This window comes from Moschus berezovskii, chromosome 17 (assembly GCF_049115385.1).
Source record: "Moschus berezovskii isolate FMDL1 chromosome 17, NW_MosBer_1.0, whole genome shotgun sequence".
In the NCBI taxonomy this organism is placed as follows: domain Eukaryota; kingdom Metazoa; phylum Chordata; class Mammalia; order Artiodactyla; family Moschidae; genus Moschus; species Moschus berezovskii.
Genome location: NC_142476.1, coordinates 69,621,739 through 69,646,242, shown reverse-complemented (window position 1 = coordinate 69,646,242; position 24,504 = coordinate 69,621,739).

Here is a 24,504-nt window from a genome sequence, read left to right as displayed (position 1 = left end):
TCTGTCTCTAGAAAAGTACCACCTACCTTAGAGGAGCTTCCCTGGTGGATCAGCAGTAAGGAATCTGCCTGCAAATGCAGCAGATGTGGATTAAATCCCTGGGTTGGGAAGATTCCCTGGAAAAGGAAATGGCAACCCACTCCAGTATTTTTTCCTGGGAAATTCTATGGACAGAGGAGCCTGATGATCACATGGGGTTACAAAGAGTCTTAGCAACTAGACAACAGCAACAATTCACGTTAGAGAAAATTCATAGAAAAAAAAATGCATGACTTTATTTTTGCTTTGTCATAGAATTTCTTTTCAGTAGTTGTTGCCATTGTAGTAGAAATAGAATTATCAAGGTGAAAAATCAGTAAGAGCCAATATCACTAAGACCCTTCATATTTTACCTCATTTGATTATCATAACAACTCTATCAGGTAGGTTCTTTTATATCTTTATTAAATGAAAGAAACAATAAGCATTAAAGGGACTAGTTGCTGCTGCTGCTGCTATCTTGCCCCAAATAACTTGTCTGCTGCTGCTGCTGCTGCTGCTGCTACTAAGTCGCTTCACTCGTGTCCGATTCTGTGCGACCCCATAGGCGGCAGCCCACCAGGTTCCCCCGTCCCTGGGATTCTCCAGGCAAGAACACTGGAGTGAGTTGCCATTTCCTTCTCCAATGCATGAAAGTGAAAAGTGAAAGTGAAGTCGCTCAGTCGTGTCTGACTCTTAGCGACCCCACGGACTGTAGCCCACCAGGCTCCTCCATCCATGGGATTTTTCCAGGCAAGAATCCTGGAGTGGGGTGCCATCGCCTTCTCCAAATAACATGTCTCAGTTCAGTTCAGTTCAGTTCAGTCGCTCAGTCGTGTCCGACTCTCCGCGACCCCATGAACCACAGCACGCCAGGCCTCCCTGTCCATCACCAACTCCCTGAGTTCACTCAAACTCATGTCCATCGAGTCGGTGATGCCGTCCAGCCATCTCATCCTCTGTCGTCCCCGTCTCTTCCCGCCCCCATAACATGTCTAGAAAGGACCAAACATGTAAATCAGATCATTTCATTCAACCACCTCCTTGTTGTTGTTCAGTCACTCAGTCTTGTCCGACTCTTTGCGATCCCGTGGACTGCGGCACACCAGGCTTCCCTGTCCTTCACTGTGTCCTGGACTTTGCTCAAACTCCTGTCCACTGAGACTGTTCCGTTCTGTTCTGTTCCGTCGCTCAGTCGTGTCCGACTCTATGCGACCCCGTGGACTGTACCCTACCAGGCTTCTCCGTCCATGGGATTCTCCAGGCAAGAATACTGGAGTGGGTTACCGTTTCCTTCTCCAGGGCATCTTCCCGACCCAGGGACTGTGATGCCATCCAATTAACTCATCCTCTATCATCCCCTTCCCCTCCTGCCCTCAATCTTTCCCAGTGTCAGGGTCTTTCCCCATGAGCCAGTTCTTCATGTCAGGTGGCCAATGAATTAGAGCTTCAGCTTCAGCATCAGTCCTTCCAATGAATATTCAGGGTTGATTTCCTTTACGATTGACAGGTTTGATCTTGCTGCCTACGAGACTCTCATGAGTATTCTCCAGCACCACAGTTTGAAAGCTTCAATTCCCACCTCCTAATTCCATTCTAATTATATGTATCCTATTTTAAATAATCTTTAGCTTTATGCAAGTAAGTGTCGAAATATCCTCGAGTTCTTTAAGGTTTGCCACTTGGCCCTATGGCTTTCTTGATATGCTTTGTCATGTTAATAAAAATCTTCATTGATATAGATGTTGCCAAAACTGATTCTTACTTGGTATTTTTGCAGCTTTTGCCTCCATCACTGACTATAGAAATGCTGAATTCAAATGGAAAAGTATTTCTTCCTTTATAAATGTCAAGTACCATCAGATCTGAAAAACAGAAAAAAAAAAACAAGAAAAAATGCATATTTAGAAATAACATAAGCTAGAGTTCAGTGGTCACCTCTTCTGAAAATGTCAGGTTGTTTTGTGTATGAGCTATTAAATTTTATATGCAGACACTTAGGACTTCCCTTGTGGCTCAGACAGTAAAGAATCTGCTAGGAATGCAGAAGACCCTGGTTCAATTCCTGAGTCAGGAAGATCCCCTAGAGAAGGGAATGGCTACCCACTGCAGTGTTCTTGCCTGCAGAATCCCATGGACACAGGAGCCTGGCGAGCTACAGTCCATGGGGTTGCAAAGAGTTGGACACCACTGAGCGATTAACACGTACAGTGAATTCTGTGAATGCAGGCATGCTGAACTGAACATTGCTTTCTGAAATGTGAACTGCACTATTTTCATCCCAGTTGCTCTGCAATTAAAGAAGGTGAAAGTTGTTCAACCTTTCCTTCATTCTCCCAATCTCTGCAGGAGGATGACAGTGAATCTGGTTGTCACAGTTAAAATTGTGACATTAGAAAGCAACAGTTAACAGGAGATGCTCGTCAACCACCAAGCTCTGCTTCATTCTTTTTCACGATCATTTCTTTTCTGATTGCACAACAGCATTACAATTGCTACTTGTATTCATGAGCTCAGACATTTTTGAGAGTTTTAGTTTTCCATTTTAATTGTAGCTTGAATGTGTAGGAAAACCAGAAATGGCCAAATTTTCCATTTAAGATATTCCAGCAAAGTTTGTGACCCAGGACTGTCTCTAAACACAAAATCCCAAATTAGTTTCCTTGTAACTTTGGCCCTTAGGCAGGTACCAGCTATAAAAGACTGTGGCCATGATGAGTCTGCCTGCGAACATGCTTTCAAAAATTTCCAGATCTTCATCTTGCCATGACTGTTGGAAGACTTTTGGCTTCACTTAAAAACCCATAAAACCATAAAGCAGATCTGAGCAAAACCCACAGCTGCATACATCTGATGACAGTCTTAAACTGATTTTTCCAAAGATAGGGAGCTCAGCAAAACCCAAACTCCATGATGTCAACAACACTGGACCTTCGCTCTTTAAGCCAATGGGTACTCTGTGGAAGATTTAATCCATGTGTTCCTGATCTACTTACAGTTAACTCATCAAAATGCCATTTGCATAAGTGTTTCCAAAATGTCATGAGCTTTTATTTCTTGGTCTCAAATGGATGTTAGTGAGAGTCAAGTTTTGTCAGGGAAACACAACTCTCAAAGTCTAAGATGTTTTCAAAATCTAGACTTTGTAAATTTTAAGTAGCCATTTTAGCCATCACTTAAAATAGTTTTTAGTTTCTGCAACAGCATGTCTCCTTATTAAAAGTATTGTAGGAAATCGGCCTTTCACCACCCTACCAGAGGGACTGGGACCAGTTCTTTGCCAGTCTTCCTTAGTTCAGTTTAGTCACTCAGTCGTATCCAGCTCTTTGCGACCCCATGGACTGCAGCACACCAGGCATCCGTGTCTATCACCAACTCCTGGAGTTTACTCAAGCTCATGTCCATCAAGTCGGGATGCCATCCAACCATCTCTGTCGTCCCCTTCTCCTACTGCCTTCAATCTTTCCCAGAGTCTTCTCCAATACCACAGTTCAAAAGCATCAATTCTTCAGCACTCAGCTTCCCTTATAGTCTAACTCTCACATCCATACATGACTACTGGAGAAACCATAGCTTTGACTAGATGGACCTTTGTTGGCAATGTAATGTCTCTACTTTTTAATACGCTGTCTAGGTTGGTCATAACTTTTCTTCCAGTCTTCCTAATTCCTGTGTTTTCCACTGCAACTCTGAAAACATAGTCCCTTATCTTGAGGAACTTACAATGCAAAAATGATTTGGGGCATGAGCACAAATAACAATACATGTCACAATCAAAGGGTGGCTAAGGATCCTGTAATGGTTCCCATCAACTTTTTATTAGGGACCACCAAATACTTTGGTAAGAAAAAAGGAGAAAATGGACTTTTTAGAGGTTGTTGTTGTTGTTCAGTTACCCAGTCACGTCTGATTCTCTGCAACCCCTGGACTTCAGCACTCCAGGCCTCCCTGTCCCTCACCATCTCCCCAAGTTTGCCCAAGTTCATGTTCATTGCATTAGTGATGCCACTGAACCATCTTAATCTCTGACACTCTCTTCTACGTCTTCTCCTCTTTTAGAGGGAGAAAGCCCTAAAAAGAGATAGAATAAGAACCTTGAGGAAAAACAGAAGGCAATGAATGTATACCTGGTTTGTACTTTTGATCACACCCCCTAAGAACAGCACATGAGTGTGTGTGTGTGTGTGTGTGTGTATATCATCTTTGTTCCTGAGTATCAAGGTTGTACATGCAAATCTTTGGATCATCACATCTAGTGACACTTGGAGTAAGAACTCCCTTGCCTATTTTGGGATTACCTTAGGGTGCTTTTTGTACTCCAAGCTGAAGAAAAGGGGTAGTGGATTACCTCTACACATCTTTTACCTTGAGCCATCCAATAGATGTATACTGAGTGACATTACAAATTAACGTTATACAGTTTAATGGAAAATTCACTTACACATAAAGCATAATCTCTGCCCTCAGGAAGCCAGTACTTAGAACTAGAAAGAAAAATCCAAATGTCTCATTGTTTAGATGAGAAAACTGAAGATGGGGAGTTGATGTGACTAGATTTAGTCAACATTTAATCTAGAACTCAGAGTTTCTACCTCCATTCCATGCTTTTCCATTATGTCATGCTCTGAGAATTTACCTTGTCGTGTAAATATTTTTTTTTCCGCCCCCTAGCAATGGCAAGCCACTCCAGTACTCTTGCCTAGAAAATCCCATGGATGGAGGAGCCTGGTAGGCTGCAGTCTGTGGGGTCGCTAAGGGTCGGACACCACTAAGCAACTTCACTTTCACTTTTCACTTTCACACATTGGAGAAGGAAATGGCAACCCACTCCAGTGTTCTTGCCTGGAGAATCCCAGGGAAGGGGAAGCCTGGTGGGCTTCCGTCTATGGGGTCACACAGAGTCAGACACGACTGAAGTGACTTAGCAGCAGCAGCAGCAGCTGAATTGTGGGATTCTTGAAGGCAGACAATAATGTCTTATAATTCTTTCACATTTGGCCCACCCAAGTATGTTATGTGTAACTGGGCAGATGCAAGTATTCAGGACATGCTTATGGGATGAACAAGTTAGCAAATTAATGAATGAATAGGTAATATTAACATGAATTGCTAAATGGGTGAGAAAGCCTCAAAAGCCAACATTCCTTCCACTTTCTAGTGATTGTCCTTTGGTTTGTGGCTTAGTAGCCATTGGTGTGAAAAAGATTTAGAGGCTTACTTGACTCAGTGTGACTCAAAAGAGCAATGTAAACTTCAGTTCAGTTCAGTCACTCAGTCGTGTCCGACTCTTTGTGACCCCATGAATCACAGCATGCCAGGCCTCCCTGTCCATCACGAACTCCCGGAGTTCACTCAAGCCCATGTCCATCGAGTCAGTGATGCCATCCAGCCATCTCATTCTTTGTTGTCCCCTTCTCCTCCTGCCCCCAATCCCTCGCAGCATCAAAGTCTTTTCCAGTGAGACAACTCTTCGCATGAGGTGGGCAAAGTATCGGAGTTTCAGCTTTAGCATCAGTCCTTCCAATGAACACCCAGGATAGATCTCCTTCAGAATGGACTGGTTGGATCTCCTTGCAGACTGGTTGGATCTCCTTGCAGTCCAAAGGCCTCTCAAGAGTCTTCTCCAACACCACAGTTCAAAAGCATCAATTTTTTTGGTGATCAGCTTTCTTCACAGTCCAACTCTCACATCCATACATGACCACTGGAAAAACCATAACCTTGACTAGACGGACCTTGGTTGGCAAAGTAATGTCTCTGCTTTTTAATATGCTATCAAGGTTGGTCATAACTTTCCTTCCAAGGAGTAAGCGTCTTTTAATTTCCTGGCTGCAATCAGCATCTGCAGTGATTTTGGTGCCCCCCAAAAATAATGTCTGACACTGTTTCCACTGTTTCCCCATTTATTTCCCATGAAGTGATGGGACCAGATGCCATGATCTTTGTTTTCTGAATATTGAGCTTTAAGCCAACTTTTTCACTCTCCTCTTTCACTTTCATCAAGAGGCTTTTTAGTTCCTCTTCACTTTCTGCCATAAGGGTGGTGTCATCTGCATATCTGAGGTTATTGATATGTCTCCTGGCAATCTTGATTCCAGCTTGTGCTTCCTTCCACCCAGCGTTCCTCATGATGTACTCTGCATAGAAGTTAAATAAGCAGGGTGACAATAAACAGCCTTGACATACTCCTTTTCCTATTTGGAACCAGTCTGTTGTTCCATGTCCAGGTCTAACTGTTGCTGCCTGACGTGCATTAAGGTTTCTCAAGAGGCAGGTCGGGAAGTCTGGTATTCCCATCTCTTTCAGAATTTTCCACAGTTTCTTGTGATCCACACAGTCAAAGGCTTTGGCATAATCAATGAAGCAGAAATAGATGTTTTTCTGGAAATCTCTTGCTTTCTCCATGATCCAGCGGGTGTTGGCAACTTGATCTCTGGTGCCTCTGCCTTTTCTAAAACCTGCTTGAACATCTGGAAGTTCATGGTTCATGTATTGCTGAAGCCTGGCTTGGAGAATTTTGATCATGACTTTACTAGCGTGTGAGATGAGTGCAATTGTGCGGTAGTTTGAGTATTCTTTGGCATTGCCTTCTTTGGGATTGGAATGAAGACTGACCTTTTCCAGTCCTGTGGCCACTACTAAGTTTTCCAAATTTGCTGGCATACTGAGTGCAGCACTTTCACAGCATCATCTTCCAGGATTTGAAATAGCTCAACTGGAATTCCATCACCTCCACTAGCTTTGTTCGTAGTGATGCTCTCTAAGGCCCACTTGACTTCACATTCCAAGATGTCTGGCTCCAGGTGAGTGATCACACCATCGTGATTATCTTCATCGTGAAGATCTTTTTTGTACAGTTCTTCTGTGTATTCTTGTCACCTCTTCTTAATATCTTCTGCTTCTGAAGGTCCACACCATTTCTGTCCTTTATCGAGCCCATCTTTGCATCAAATGTTCCCTTGGTATCTCTAACTTTCTTGAAGAGATCTCTTGTCTTTCCTATTCTGTTGTTTTCCTCTATTTCTTTGCATTGATCACTGAGGAAGGCTTTCTTATCTCTCCTTGCTATTCTTTGAACTCTGCATTCAGATGCTTATATCTTTCCTTTTCTCCTTTGTGTTTCACTTCTCTTCTTTTCACAGCTATTTCTAAGGCCTCCTCAGACAGCCATTTTGCTTTTTTTGCATTTCTTTTCCATGGGGATGGTCTTGGTCCCTGTCTCCTGTACAATGTCACGAACCTCCATCCAGAGTTCATCAGGCACTCTATCTATCAGATCTAGTCCCTTAAATCTATTTCTCACTTCCACTGTATAATCATAAGGGATTTGATTTAGGTCATATCTGGATGGTCTAGTGGTTTTCTCTACTTTCTTCAATTTACGTCTGAATTTGGCAATAAGGAGTTCATGATCTGAGCCACAGTCAGCTCCTGGTCTTGTTTTTGCTAACTGTATAGAGCTTCTCCATCTTTGGCTGCAAAGTTTTAATGTAAACTTAAGTCTCATTAAAAGACATGTAATGGGATTGGGGGCGGGAGGAGAAGGCGGTGACAGAGACTGAGATGGCTGGATGGCATCACCGACTCGATGGACATGAGTTTGGGTGAACTCCGGGAGTTGGTGATGGACAGGGAGGCCTAGCGTGCTGTGATTTATGGGGTCGCAGTGAGTCCGACGCGACTGAGCGACTGAACTGAACTGAACTGAACTGAATGTCCAATGGAAGACATAATTCCAGTCTAAACCCTTTTAATGGTCCATGTCTTGATATTTGTTTTTAAGGGGACTTTTGACAATAGTTAATTTTACACAATTTTCTTTAAGTAAGCTTTAAAGCCCCCAGACGTGTCTTATTCAGTCTTACCTAATGACATTCCTTCCCGAGAGGGGAACTGGAACTGACATATGCATAAAAGAGTGAGATTAGAATGGTGACTGGTTCGATTCATGTCATGTCATGTGAAGGATGCTCAACAGCATGGGGGGGGAAGGACATGCTTTAAATGGCTGAAGGGCTGTCCCATGGAAAAGGGGGTGGGATTTGTTTTACATGCTGTTGGAAGGTAGAACTAACAGCAATGACTGGATGAATGCCACAGATGCCAAAGGATGTGAAATTTGGATAAACAGAAAGCAATTTCCTTTCAGTCAGAGTTATGTGAAAATGGTACTGAGTGTCTCGGAAGGTAGAATGAGCCCTGTGCTGGTGCTGGAGCAGCATCTGGGTGGCCCTTGGCTGAGTCCTCTGCTGTCCCAAACCTTCTGTGTGGCTCCTTCAAAACCTGAGATTTAATGATGCTGCTGATGTGCTTCTACCACTGATATGTTGTCACTCGATACCTTGCCTGTGTCACTTATTCCTATTTCTTCCCTGGTGCTAAATTTTTAGAAGTTCCTTACCAATCTGTAGTTGTCAAAGGAAGCTAAATTTTTGCAGGTTATTAAAGCATTTCTCCTCTCTTATTTGTCCTGGAAAACTAATGTCACTAAAGAGTCTTTTTTTTTAAGCAGTACCTTTATTTTATATTTTTTGGCCACACCACTTGACATGTGGGATCCTAGTTCCTTGATCAGGAATCAAACCTGTGCTTCCTGCATTGGAAGCCCAGAGTCTTAACCACTGCACCACCATGGATATCCTTAAAGAGTCTCATATATCTCTCCCTTCTCAACCTAGTTTGATTTTTAATTAAAAAGACAATATTCCATAGTGCCCAATATGATCAATAGCATTCAAATCTTTGCTCCAATGCTTATAATTGGGGCAGCTTTCTTAATCCTATCTCTCATTTTCTTGAACTGTAAAGTAAAGCTAATAGTATTATCTATCTCGGCAACCCTATGAGGACTGAGATAGTATCTGTAAAGTGCCCAGCACAGTGCCTGAAATATAATGGATGCTCACTCAATGTTGGCAACCGTGTTCTATTGTTCATAAAAGAGACAAATTTCATTGATCTGTATGGTTTTTGTTTGTTTTTGGTTTTTTATTTTATTTATTTTTAATTGGAGGATAATTGCTTGCTTACAATGTTGTGTTGGTTTCTGCCATGCATCAACATGAATAAACCACAGACATAAATATGTCCCCTCCCTCTCGAACCTCCCTCCCACCTCTCACTGCATTCTACCCCTCTAGGTTCTCACAGAGCACCAGGTTTGAGTTCCTATCTCATAACAGCAAATTTCCACTGGCCATCTATTTTAAATATAGTCATTGAAGATGGTGATTGCAGCCATGAAATTAAAAGACGCTTACTCCTTGGAAGAAAGTTATGACCAATCTAGACAGCATATTAAAAAGCAGAGACATTACTTTGCCAACAAAGGTCCATCTAGTCAAGGCTATGGTTTTTCCAGTGATCATGTATGGATGTGAGAGTTGGACTGTGAAGAAAGCTGATCGCTGAAGAATTGATGCTTTTGAACTGTGGTGTTGGAGAAGACTCTTGAGAGTCCCTTGGACTGCAAGGAGATCCAACCAGTCCATCCTAAAGGAGATCAGTCCTGAGTGTTCATTGGAAGGACTGATACTAAAGCTGAAACTCCAATACTTTGGCCACCTCATGCGAAGAGTTGACTCATTGGGAAAAACTCTGATGCTGGGAGGGATTGGGGGCAGAAGGAGAAGGGGACGACAGAGAATGAGATGGCTGAATGGCATCACCTACTCGATGGAGGTGAGTTTGAGTGAACTCCAGGAGTTGGTGATGGACAGGGAGGCCTGGCGTGCTGTGATTCATGGGGTCGCAAAGAGTCAGACACGACTGAGTGACTGAACCGAACTGAATGCATATGTTTCCATGCTACTCTCTCAATATGTCCCACCCTCTCCTTCCTCCACTGTGTCCACAAGTCTGCTCTCTACGCTGTCCCGCAAATAGGTTCATCAATACCATCTTTCTAGATTCCATATATATGCATTAATATATGATAGTGAAGTAAGTCATTGATCTGTTTTGATTTAAGGAGTCAATACCATTTCCAGACATCTCATTGCTGGAACCAGCTATAGTAAGTAGTATTCTGCCTCATGGGACGGAAGAAACATCATTGGCAGTGAATAGCCAGTTTAGAAGCAGGATAGATATGAGGAGTGGATATGAGGTAAAGCTGAAATGTTACCCCCTGCCAGCTTTTTGAAATGCAGATTCATCCATCTCTTTGATGTCTCTAGCCACTTGCAATGAACATCTTTCAGCATATTATTTGCTTTTCTCAACCACATCGCTTTTCACTGAGTTCAACATTCCTGAAGGATTCAAAGGATCTTGGTACATTCTTCCTAAATGAATTCAGAAGGTAAGTCAAAGAGAACGGGAAACTTCTTTGAACAGGACTCTGGGTTCAGACTAGGGGCGGGAGGAGGTAGGGGAGGGCTTTGTGAGTCAAAAGGCTAACGGTAAATTCAGCCTCAGGCTTTCCGTGTGCCAGTCTGTCCTGCCAGGGGCCTGATGACTAACTGCAGCCAAGTAACCCATTCTGCTCCCTTGTCTGAGTAAGTGGAGATGCTGGTGTGGGGTGCCTCCTAAAAGGGAAGTCTGAGGGTATCCTTGGGAAAGCAGGAATTAAAGGCACCATCACTTTTAGTCTTCCCTTAATCTTCTGGGCTGTTTTAGTAGGCGTCCTTATTAATAATAGGTGTGACGAATTTAGAGAGCAGCATTGATACACCACCCTGTGTAAAATAGCTAGCGAGTGGGGAAACGCTGTATGCCACGGGGAGCTGAGCTCCGTGTTCGTTCGGGATGACCTAGAGGAATGGGACGGAATGGGACGGGGTGGGAGGGAGGGAGGTCCACAAGGGAGGGGAGCGATGTAAACTTATAGTTGCTTGACATTGTTGTGCAGCAGAAACTAACAAGATTGTAAAGCAATTATACTACAATTAAAAATAAATGTTGAGAAAAGAACACTTTCCCTTTAAAGTTAAGCACTTTAATTTTTATTTTCAAATTTGTAATCAAAACGGAGATGAAAAATATGGCTTACTGATGGCCCTATTAATACTTGCCTCTAATACTACCCCGGGAACACTGAAGTATACTTCTGAGTTCCTGGTTCTGTTTATTTCCTAAACAATGAGCTCCCTGAAAACAGAAAATAGAGCTCATTCATTTTGGATGCTCAGCAGGGTAGGAAGGTCCACTGGATATGACACCTTTGAGTTGTATAACTGGATTAAATACTTTTTGCAGAAGATCAGGCTCTGTAGTGGAGGCAAGAAAGCTAACATTAGAGTTGTTTTGAAGAGTCCCATAGAGCCCAGGTCCACTCTTAAAACCCAAGCCCAGCTGCCACCAAGTTGACTCACCCAAGGGAGATTTGAAAACCACAGGCTAACCAGGTGGAACAGTGCTCTTGCCAACAGCACAGTCATAAAAGCACTTGACTTTTCTATAGCAGCTGGGGTCTCAGTTTCCAGATTTTAGCTCTGGGAGGATTGATCTAGATCCCTGACTTCCAGAAACTTCAAATGGCAACCCACTCCAGTGTTCTTGCCTGGAGAATCCCAGGGAAGGGGGAGCCTGGTGGGCTTCCATCTATGGGGTCACACAGAGTCGGACACGATTGAAGTGACTTAGCAGCAGCAGCAGCAATTCCACATATGAAATCAAGCTTTCTGATGAAATTACTTCCTTGGTTTCTGTTATCTGCAACTGAACTCTGATTTGGTGCTTATCAAAAGTCTGTGGAACAGACACACTAAGGAAATGTTGGTTCCATCTACTGGGTCTGCTTTAAATCATTTATTCACATCTGAGATCCTGAAAGTACCTGAGAATCAACTGCTGTTGATTCTTAAAGTAAATGATTCATTAATGAGCAAAACAACAACAAAAAAATCCAGAAATGCTTCTATTAGGATACTAAAATGCAGATAAAAAAAAAAACTACTGCAGTGTATCACTCAAATACATTGGTGGTTTTCTGTTTTTATTTTTAATCTCACTATTATCTAGAAAAACCCATGAAGTGGCTTATTCTTATCACTCAGTTCTTATTAAAATGGGGTGCTGCTGTATTTTCTAAATGACCACCAAACTGCAGGTGATAAAAGATTATTATTCAAGTTTTCCATTCTGAAATAAGTGACTTGTGTGAAGATGGAGAACTAGCAGAATGATTACAGTGGAGCAATTTTTGCAGTTCTCAGATTTGGGTCAGAGACTTGACCTCTGAGAACATACATTTAAGATGTTTATTCTCAGAGAAGTTTGAGGCTAGAAGCAGTAAACACCAGCCTAAGCATTCTGAAGCAGAGCTTAACCTCTCCTTGTGTGGATGAGAAAGAAAGAGAAGAACTCTTCTCAGAATTTCTCCAGTGCAAGGACAGCAGTTGGACTCCTCCAGCTAATGCTTTTCGGTGCAATTGTTGTCTTCTTGTAACTGAAGCCTCCTAGCCGAGGCTTAAGCCTCTCACCATGTCTGAAAAATGCCCTCCCCTCAGCTACACTGCTGTTCAACTCTAAATGCTGACTTATCAGCACTATCCCAGTTTAGCTGAGGATTAACTTGGCTCACCCAGATGTTTCTGTGATGGATCAGTGTGTTGACTGATGAGAAGAACTGCGGTCTACACAGAGATTGAAAGAGAGCTGACTTGCCTTTCAAGGGAGGGAAGGATTAGTGAATCCCTTTGACAGTCATGAAATAATCAGCTGTGTTCTTAGGACATGCCTCCCTGTTATAATCAAATGTGATGCTGGGAAAGAATAATACAGCAGAGCTCTGGACCTAAAATAATGGTCCAGCTTGTCTGGATTTCATAACCCCTTATGTTGGAAGAAAGCATTTATTCCTTCTTTCCTTCACTCTTTGCTATGCAGATGTTTAGTGGGGACAAGGAAATGGCAACCCACTCCAGTGTTCTTGCCTGGAGAATCCCAGGGACAGGGGAGCCTGATGGGCTTCTGTCTATGGGGTCACACAGAGTCGGACACGACTGAAGTGACTTAGCAGCAGCATTATGTTCCTGGTTCTGGATAGTAGGCACTGGTTATTCCTGTGTGAATAAAAGATGCATCGTCATGGTGAATACAGTCAAGTGGGGTGAAATATGAGTGCATGCTAAGTCACCTCAGTCTTGTCCAACTCTGTGCAATGCTCTGGACTGTAACTCACCAGGCTCCTCTGTCCATGGGATTCATACAATTAAAAAAATAAATATAAGATTACAAATCCTGGGAAGTGCTTACAGGAAAAAAATAGGCTCTTTTAGGGAGGAGAAATGGAAGAAGGGATACCTTTAGCACTGCTGATGTGGGAAACAGTGTAATGTCATCTGGCTTTAGAGAGACGGTGGTGAGAGGGGTGAGGGTTTGTTCTATTGTTTGATGAAGCTGGAGAAGGGGTGCAGAAGGGATCTTGTCCTTTCTCTGTGAATGATGTCACACTGCCATCAACCTCCCCAGGATTGTCTGGTGATGGCTTGTTGGGCTATGACGTGGTTCTTTTAGATGCAAGTGTCAAAAAAAAAAGCCCAACCTAAAAGTTGAGAATTACACTTTACTTGAACTTAAGCCCAGAAGACAGCTTCTCAGATAACTCTGAAGGACTGCCCCCAAAGAGGTAAGGGAGGAATCAAAATATATAAAAGTTTTGCAACAAAACCCAGGCAGTAGGAACATCAAAATATTACTGTTAAATAAAGAAAACCAGACATCTCAAGTTAATGAATTTAGCACTTTTCTTTGGATGGGAGGATGCAAGTCTGCGCTCACTGAAATCATTCCTTTGATATGGGCTAGCCTCCTGTTTGTCTACAGCCTGAATCCCCTCAGGGTGCACCACTGGGGGTGGTTGCAGGGGCTGCTGGCTTGATAGTTGCAACATCCTTTGTTTACTGATCGGGCAGGTGACATTCTTCATCCACATAAGAAATAAAAATTCCAACCAAATGTATCTTGAACATTAAGCCAATTTAAAAACTGAACTACAAGTTTCAAGTTTGGAATCACCTTGGAATCAGGGTGATTCCAAGAATTGTCCAGTGACTCAATGATGCCATCAAAGACCCAGAAATTTTCTGTTTTGCTTCTATCTTCAGCATGTTGGTCCTTCCTACAATGATGACTTTTTGAGATATTTTCCTGAACAAAGACAATTTCTTCTCTGAGGAAAAAATTAATGGCAGCTATCAGATAAAATTCATCATTAAATTATTTACCAACCAATAAATGAAAGTGAAAGTCACTCAGTTGTGTCCAACTCTTTGTGACCCCATGGACTGTAGCCTGACAGGCTCCTCTGTCCATGGAATTCTCCAGGCAAGAATACTGGAGTGGATAGCTGTTGCCTTTTCCAGGGGCTCTTCCCAACCGAGGGATGGAACCAGATATCCCTCATTGCAACCAATGATTAGCCTTTGTTTAGCTTACGTTTCTTCAATGGGTGTAGTTTACAACATATTTTTAATAATAATAATAAAAGATCAATGATAATTTCCACACGCATGGAAAGTACTGTAATGTCTATTACCACCCAGCTCAGTTCAAGTATTGCATCCACACAGTCTGCACCAGAGAACTAGCCCAGCTCTCATTTGCTCCCCTTTTAATACCACCCCCAACTCCTTTTATCACAAGCAGTCACACACAGATGCAAGGACACACCAGCTCATATTTGTTTCTTCCCCCCCAAATCAATCCATTGATCAATCGATTCTACCTATCAGTCAGTCTATCAATCACCCTCTTGGGATGAGAACCCTTCTCAGCAATCAACCCTCTTGACACACTGAAGTGAACAGGACAGCGTGTGGTGAAGGATACCTACAAGGTTCTACTGCAGATCTCTAGGACTGAGTACTCACCTAACTAGTCACTGAAACCTTACACTTCTAGATTAGGAACTCCGGGTTGACCCCTCCCCCCAGCCTGATCCCCCTCACCTCCCACCTCCCCCGCTCCCAGTGATGACAGTCATCATCCCATCTGTGGAGTCTATGAGTTGGACTCTTTTAGAGAGCTCCTAGAAGAGGAATCAGGTCACATTTGTCTTTCTGTCCTCCTGGGACTGGCTTCTTTCACCTAGCATCGTGTCCTCCAGTTTCCCCCTTATTGTTGCACCATGCAGAATTTCCTCACACCCACCCAAACTCCAGTCACAGATTCTGTAAAGAGTGACCCCAAGATCACGGATGTGCTTTGCAGCGCTCACACCAGTGGTGCAGCCTGCTCTTAAAGGAAAAGACACAAAAGTATGCAGACTTTGCAGGTAGCCTTGGGCAACTTGGGTATGGAATTCTGAGGTCCTGAGTAGGAGCAGGGCCATATGGTCTCTAATGAGCCCTAGGTACTCTTGCCTTTTTGAGTCCCCTTTCTACAAAAAAGCTAATGTTAAAAATTATATCTTTATATGGAATGAACAGGGGCTTCCAAGGTGGCATTAGTGGTAAAGAATCTGCATACCAAAGCAGGAGATGCAAGAGACACAGTTTCAATCCCTGGGTTGGGAAGATCCGCTGGAGTAGGAAAGGGCATCCCATTCCAGTATTCTTGCCTGGAGAATTCCATGGACAGCAGAGCCCAGGGGCTACAGTTCACAGGGTCGCAAAGAGAAGGACACAACTGAGCACCCACCCACCATCATAGAATGAACAAACAACAAGTTCTCACTGAATAGCACAGGAAACCATATTCAATATCCTGTGACACACCAGAATGGAAAAAAATATGAAAAAAACATGCCAATATATGTATAACTGAATCATTTTGCACTACAGCAGAAATCAACACAACCTTATATTTCCACAAAATAAAGTTAAAAAAATTATCTTACATCTGCATTGGCATAGAGATATTAACATATTGTCAACCTAAAAGTTCATATTTTTTCCTTCTGATATTAAAAGAAATTAAAACATTCTCGTGACCCCTAGCAGTATCACAGTCCCTTGGCACTGTGCCCACTGTACCTACTGTAAACTGGAGTACCTGGAGTACAGTCTATAAAGAGGGTGGTGGGTGCCCTCCAGGTGGGGACATCTACTTGGCTTAGACCTGCACAGGCAAAGCAGAGCTGGACTGTGCAGCCATGGAAAGAACAGGGTCCAGATTTGGGTTCCTTGTTCCCAAATCTACGTATATTCCTGTTTTATAGTAAACCACATGCTTTCAGGTAAACAGTGAATTTCTCTCGTGATGAAGAGTGTGGAGTCAATACCTGCTTTGCATTTGCCTTACTAAAGTACTCATTCTGGTGGCTCTCCATCCATATCTATTCTCTAATAGAAGACCTTGAAACGTGAACCAACTTCTAGCAAGTCAGAACAACAGCTGACATCTTTTAAATGAGTTTTTTTAGCTCTCAGACATCAATGTTAGGACAAAAAAATAAGAGCCCCCACCGTGGGTTTAATTGGAGACTGGGAACCCTGACCCATTCTTTCCTTGCTAAATTAGACAACACACAATTAATTAACCAAGGTGGTAAGAAAGCCCAAGCTGGCGTGGCATTCTCTGATCTCTCTCACCTCCAGTGCACAGAGTGTGGCGGGACTGTGTGCCAGCCTCTGCATCATCTGTAGCTTCTTCTCCTCCTGCTGTTTGCTGGGATGCTTGGTACTCCTCCCTGGAAATGGATTGAAGGTGCCTTCCACTGGTTTCAAGAATCCAAGTTCCTGTGCCTATCACAGTATTGCATCTTTAGACTTGGTAATGTATGCATAAATTAGGAAAGGTCTGAGTTTCTTAGGGCTGGGTGAGCGCAGAGCAGGACCCTGTGTCCGGCCACCTTGACCTTTTGAGGCTTTCACCTCTCCCCACCACCTTTCTGTATCTTCCCCATTGCTACACACTTCGAGCTCCTTCAACGTGTAATCCTTTCCTTCCTTCTCTAGCCCCACCTCACTCCATCCCTCCTAAACAGCTCTCACATCTGCCATGTCATCTGCGTTTCCAGAGCCAATATCCCATTAAAGGTCCTCTTACGTGAACCCTTGCAATAGACCCATGCCTGGTCTCCCTGGCTCTGATCCTCCCTCTCCCTACATTTCTGTACCCAAATAACTGTGGCAGTAATCTTGCACAGAAAATTTGATTTGTGCTGCCAAGTATCCCTCCCAAAATGGAATTCAAGAAATGGTTCAGTGAATATAGATATATACCTCCTCTTGTCTCCCATTAGCACCCTGTTATCTTATAGTTTTTCAGATGTGTGACACATCTGAGTACCTTCTTTCCCTGAGTCAGAAGACACTGATCCTTTTCATCTCAATGAAAATAAAAAAGGAAGGATGGAGTTCTCTATTTAATAGAAACGCATCAAAGAATTTCACTTGTCCTTTACTGCCTACCAAATACAGTGACTCATAATATTTTCATATCATTGGCACTAGGCCCAGTCCTCTTGCCTCTATAGCAGACCTTCACGTATGCATGCTAAGTCACTTCAGTAGTGTCCAACTCTTTGCAACATGTTTCCCAACTTCAACCAACCTAAGGAATATTCCCACGTTCCTATAACAAATTAACTTCTGTAGCACTTATTTATATTCTTTTTTGTAAACAGCACTCTTCAAGAAAACATGTGCCACTTGTTGTGTTCAGTTGCTCAGTTGTGTCCGACTCTTTTTGACCCCGTGGACCGCAGCACACCAGGCTTCCCCGTCCTTCACCATCTCCTGGAGCTTGCTCTAACTCATGTCCATTGAGTCACTGATGCCATTCAACCATCTCATCCTCTGTCTTCCCCTTCTCCTTCTGCCCTCAATCTTTTCCAGCTTCAGGTCTTTTCCAATGAGTTGGCTCTTCACATCAAGTGGCCAAAGTATTGGAGCTTCAGCATTAGCATCAGTCCTTCCAATGAATATTCAGGAATGATTTCCTTTAGGATTGACTGCTTTGATCTCCTTGCAGTCCAAGGAACTCTCAAGAGTCTTCTTCAGCACTACTGTTGGAAAGCATCAATTCTTCTGCGCTCAGCCTCCTTTATGGTGCAACTCTCACATTTTTACATGACTACAGAAAAAAGCATAGCTTTGACTAAACAGATCTTTGTTGGCAAAGTAATGTCTCTCCTTTTTAATATGCTGTCTAGATTTGTCATAGCTTTTCTTCCAAGGAACAAGCATCTTTTAATTTCATGGCTGCAGTCACCATCTGCAGTGATTTTGGAGCCCAAGAAAATAAAGCCTGTCACTATTTCCATTGTTTCTCCATCTACTTGCCATGAAGTGATGGGACCGGATGCCATGATCTTAGTTTTTTAAATGTTGAGTTTTAAGTCAGCTTTTTCACTCTACTCTTTCACCTTCATTAAGAAGCTCTTTGGTTCCTCTTGGCTTTCTGCCATAAGGGTGGTGTCATCTTCATATCTGAGGTTATTGGTATTTCTCATGGCAATATTGATTCCAGCTTGACCTTCATCCAACCTGGCATTTCTCATGATGTACTCTGCATATAGGTTAAATAAATAGGATACGTTGCTTTTAAACATCATACTGAATATACCACAATGTTTAGAACAGTATGGACACTGGTAAGTATGGATACTACTAAACAGGGGCTATTGTAAATGCTTACTGGAACCGATATGATAGAAAAAAAAAATGGTATAGATGATCTTGTTTGAAGAACAGAAATGGAGACACAGAAGTAGCGATCAAATGTATGGACACCAAAGGAGGAAAAGAGGGAATGGCATTAATTAGGAGATTGGGCTTGACATATATACACTATCAATACTATATATAAAATAAATAACTAATGAGAACCTACTGTATAGCTCAGCAAACTCTACTCAGTGCTCTGTGGTGACTCAAAGGAGAAGGGAATTAAAAAAAAAAAGAGGAGATATATGTATATATAGCTTATTCACTTTGCTGTATAGTAGAAATGAACACAATATTGTAAAGCAACTATACGCCATTACATTAAAAAAAAAATGAAGCTGTTTAGGCCGTTAATCTGCACTGACTTGATTATTGTCATTGTCAGTGTTCAGTCACTAAAGTGTGGCCACTCTTTGTGACCCCATGAACTATAAAATGTCAGGTTCCTCTGTCCTCCACTATCTCCCTGAGTTTGCTCACATTCGTATCCATTGAGTCCATCATGCTATCTAGCCATCTCATTCTCTACTGCTCCCTTCACCTTTTCCCTTCGATCTTTCCCAGCATCAGAGTCTTGGCGATATCTATAAAAACCAAAGGGTCTGGTATTGTGCACATTTATTGTTTTTACAACATCTTTACTGTTAGGAGAACCATTCTTGTTGTAGCTTGTGGTCCATACATGGCTCATGTGTGGTTTTACTCCACTACCGTTTCCATAAACAGTCACGAGTCTCATAGGTACTGGAGTATTCCACTTTAAGGGCATACTGAGTGGATTTGAAGAAGGGCATGGGAACCAACGTGCATCAATCAGAATTATATCTGCAACTTTCTGACAAGAGCTAATTCTTGATTATCTTTTTCTCAGGATAAAAGCTGTGAGGAAATAGAAAGTGAAAGTGTTATGGTCATATTGCCTGCCACAATGGTGAAAGTCATTTAAAGTAAGGAAGAAAGAGGCCAACATGCAAAGATAATCAAGAGCCAAGAAACAGAAACATAGCGAGCCCCAAGATCCTGCTTTGAACCATCTCTACCCTTGGATTCTCAGCTGCAAGAGCCAAAAGTATCTCCCTTTCACTTAAGTTGACTTTCTGTCACATGCGGTTTTCTTTACAGATGTCATCAAGGGAAAGGTAAAAGGAAGCTTGGGTTAAGGAAAGTAGACTTGTTTTGGAATCTGTTTTTATCACTTCCGAGATTATTGATTCTTGAACATTACAAAGTGTTCTCAGTTGCCAGCAAGGAAATCTGATTCTGGATTGCATAGGGCAGGAGTTCATTAAAAAGGTTCTGAAATAGGAGAGAAAGAGGTAAAATTATCTCTCTTAGCAGATGATAGGATTTTGGAAAAGCCAAAATAATAAAGGGGAAAGCCACAGCAAATAATAAGAAAGTTTAATTTTTTAAAAAGGCTACAAAATCAACATAAAAATAATCATTTCCACAAATATTCAAAAAAGTGAGTTGCACTAAATAGTGGGAAAGATAGCTCTATAATAATGAGAGAGAGCAAACTTAGAAAGGAATGTCAGCACTTTTATAATGAAAATTCTGTAACACTCATGAAAGACACAAAAGTTGACTCGAGCAAGTAGAAAGACATATTGGAAGGAAGTCTCACACCTTCCCCTTTGGTAACCATAAGTTTGTTGTCAATGTTTATGTCTCTGAGTCCAATTCTGTTTTATGAGTAAGTTCATTTGTACTATTTTTTAGATTCCACCTATAAGTGAAATCAGGATTCCCTCGTAGTTCAGTTGGAAAAGAATTTGCCTGCAATGCAGGAGACCTGGGTTTGATTCCTGAGTTGGGAAGATCACCTGGAAAACAAAATGGCAACCCACTCCAGTATTCTTACTTGGAGAATCTCATGGACAGAGGAGCCTGGCGGGCCATGGGGTTGCAAGAGTGGGACACAACTTAGCAACTAAACCACCACCACCAGAAGTGACATCATGTGATATTTGTCTTTGTCTGATTTACTTCACTTAGTATGATAAACTTTAAATCCATCCATATTGCAAATGGCATTATTTCATTCTCCCCCAGACACTTCATATCATTAGTACAAAAAATTTAGAACAGTGTGTGGGTGCTCCAGCGTGCACGTGTTCACATCAGATACATGTCATATAGTGGCTTCCCATTTTGTTCAGCTAGGAGGATAGCATAAGTTAATGAAAAATTTGTTCAGCACCCTCCTGTCTAATCTTGACCTAGGTTTCTAGTTCCTTGATGTGCACAGGTGGAAAGTGCTTGCATTACCTTGCTTAATTGGAAGTTTGGAAATCTCAATCTTTCACCAACCATCAAAGAATATTGTTAAATAATATTCCATTTTATATATATATATACATACACACACACACAAACACACACATATATATACAACGTATTTTCTCTATCATTGATGGACACTTAAGTTGCTTTCTTGTCTCGGCTATTGTAAATATTGCCTTCAAGGACAAGAGGCTTTACCTGCCTTATCCCCATTACTAAGAATCAGAGAGTAAGCAATTCCCAAAACACAGAAGGGAATTCAAACACTGGACAGAAATATAGATGAACAATGTTCACCTAACTAGGCAAGTAACAACCTCCCTGTGTTTCCTTTTCCTCATTTGTAAGATGATTAAACACTCACGGAGAGTCGGACATGACTGAGCAACTGAAATGAACTGAACTGAACTCCCAAGACCGCTATGAGGACCAGAAAGGATGCTATGTCTGTGAAATAGCACACAAGGTCCCTCGACCATCTTTCCTCCTCCTCCCTCCCTGACTCCTTTCCTCCCTTCCTTCCATCCTTCTTATTTTGCTTAGGTTGCTACCTCTTTTATTTCCTCAGGATAATATTTTCTTTACTTCGGGACACAAAGTAAATTAAATGTTTTGCTATTGAATTGGATTGAATTGAATCCATATTTTTATTGGGGAAAAAACAAATGTTCCCTTTTCCCTTAGCTCTTCTTGTCCACCTGGCTTCATAGGAAAAGAAATTAGCATTTGGCAATGCACAGCTGTCTGAGCCACAGGTGAGATATTAAAGCATTCCCACATGTACCAAATCCTCAACCTTTGATCAGTATGATGGGAACTTTCATTGCCCAATAAAGCAATAGACAGACTCTGCTTTATTGAAGTCAGGATTTCTCCCCATGAAATTGCTCCCCAGGAGGAAACAGCTCTGCATTTCCTGTCGGCTCCTCAGAGTCAGGTGGCCCTTCAGTCTTTGAACGCAGTGGGCTGAACTGACTCAGCAATGGTTAGCTGACTTTTAAGTCTCTCTTCCTGCCTGTCCATTCATAGCATCAACCAGAGGGCAAGAACCGTGTGTCATAAAGGTAACCACGGCTGGGTCAGTCTCTCCCACTGCCAGTCAGAATGGTAATTTTGGAAGAAGGCTAGAGTATCTTTCCTTATGAATATAGGAAATTTTTGTAATGAATGATTTTTATCTTTGGACTTCAAAGATTGGCTCACACAGGGAATGAGCAATCTGTAGGTCAGATAGCCTACAATCTGATCATTTTCTTCCGTAGTCAGGAATTCAGAGAACTAAGCACCAAATAGCTGTAAAAGACATCTATCTATGCTGTCTACAGAAAAGCCTGCTTAATGGGACCTAAGAGGAATTGTTTAAAATAATGCTACACCATCTCCCCAAAAGTTTGTGTTGAAAAATGAACAAGTAGAAAATTCAATGCCTAAACCGGTCTATACTTTATACTTTACTTATAAACAAGGTCATTATTTTACTCGCTCTTCTTGTGGTTCAGGTATTTGCAGCGACATTAAAAAGTGGCTTTCATCTAATAATTGGACAAATATTTATTGAAGGTTTGCTATGTGTAAGAAACCATACAGAGCCACAGGGCTACAAAGATAAAAATATTGGGTTGTCTAAAAAGTTTGTTTGGGTTTTTCCATAAGATATTATGACAAACCTGAACGGAATTTTTAGCCAACCTAATATATGGTACTCATAATATATTAACTCATAATGTTAATGATATTAATAACCTCTAATACATCTATTAATTTACTTTTCACAGTGCTTTAATATGTCCCAAGTCATTTTAATAATTCTAGTTTATTGTGATGTCCCTAATTTTTTTAAAAAAGTCGGTTTACCGTTTTATTTCATCCCCTCTTCCAGGAGATATGTTTAAGATGTTGTTCAGTTGCAAGTCATGTCCAACTCTTTGCAACCCCACAGACCATAGCATGCCAGGCTTCCCTGTCCCTCACCATCTCCTGGAGTTTGCCCAAGTTCATGTCCATTGAATCGGTGATGCCATCCAACCATCTCAACCTCTGTCGCCCTCTAAGCTTAAGATACTTAGCCATAAGCTCAAGAAATAGTAAAACCCTGCCTTCCTCAGACACTTCATACAATCAGAATAGTGTATGTGTGTTCACATCAGACACATGTCATACAACTGTTTTCCATTTTTCTCAGCTAGGAGGATGCCATGACTTACTGAAAAATATGCATGGCACCCTCCTGTCTTGCCTTGACCTAGGTTCCTAGTTCCTTGATGTTCACAGGTGGAAAGAGCTTGTGTTCCCTTGCTTAATTTGAAGTTTGGAAATCTCAATCTTTTTCCAGCCATCAAAAAATAGTCATTCTCTTGTTCCACGATCATCTCAGCAGCCCTCTTGCACTGACTTCCACACCTGTTCATCCTATTAGGAACAAAAGAAAAGCAAAGGCTGTTTAAAATCCCTCTTCTTCAACAAGGCCTTCTGTTTTGAAATCCTGAAACGGTCCCTGGTCTATTCTCTTACCAGCTGTGGCCTTTTATCTCCTAAAGAGAATAGCCGACATCACACAAGGCAAGGCCATTGTGCTTACAGACGCCATAAATATCTCCCCTAAATCCTCCATGATAAATTTCCCTCTGATTAGTAAAGCAGATATTGTCATGTGTGCAGGGGTAGGGGGAGGAGCGGGGTAGCTTTGAGGATACTAAACTAAGCCTCTGGAGCTATCCCATCCCTCTCTCCAGAATGTCACTGCCAACAGCTGGAGTCACAAAAACCATAGAAAATGAGTCTGGATTATCCACTCCCATTTTTTTTTTAATCTGGCTTTCAATTATGGACAGACTAAAATCTACTTATACAAATTCAAAGCAAGTTGAATTTGTTAAAGGTAGAAAGAGGAACATGTCTCTGATTCAGACATGGTTTCTTACACCATAGCCTGAAAAGAAAAAAAAAGTCCTGTGAATAAAGAGTGAAATCAGAGCTTTCGGTTTTGTACATAAATTGGAAATGACTTTATCCCCGACTCCCATTCTGCTTTATTTTTGATTTGGGGAAGACCTGTGCGTATACTGTCATTTCTTAAAAATAACAGGTTTCTATGTGTAAGTGTTAGTTGGTCTTTCTATAAAATCAGAAAGAACTGAGAAGGGAAAGAATATTCATGGATCAAAGTTGAGAAGGTAATTTCAATGCTTATTGCCTGACTAAAGGAACCCAGATAATTCTGTAGTTGTAGTTGGTTTTTATTTTTTTGGCTTCCCTTTTTAAAAATTTATTTATTTGTTTGTTTTTTGGCTGCACTGCACAATTTGTGGGGATTTGGGATTTTAGGGGACAATTATGGGACCAGGGATCGAACCCAGACTCTAGGCAGTGAGAGCGCAGAGCCCTAATCCCTGGACTGCCAGGGAATTCTTTTGATCTTCCTAACATATGTTTATTCAAATGAAAAAGGAAAAGGTAGACTATTATCAGGAAGTAAAAGGTAAAAATTAAAAATTATTTTTCTGTTCCTTACAATTTGGACCTTTATTTGTTGTAGGACATAAGTTTAAGACAAATTTTTTACCTTTGCTTTTTTTCTTTTTACAAATGTTATTTTTTTAATTTTAATTTTTATTGGATTATAGTTGATTTACAATGTGTTAAT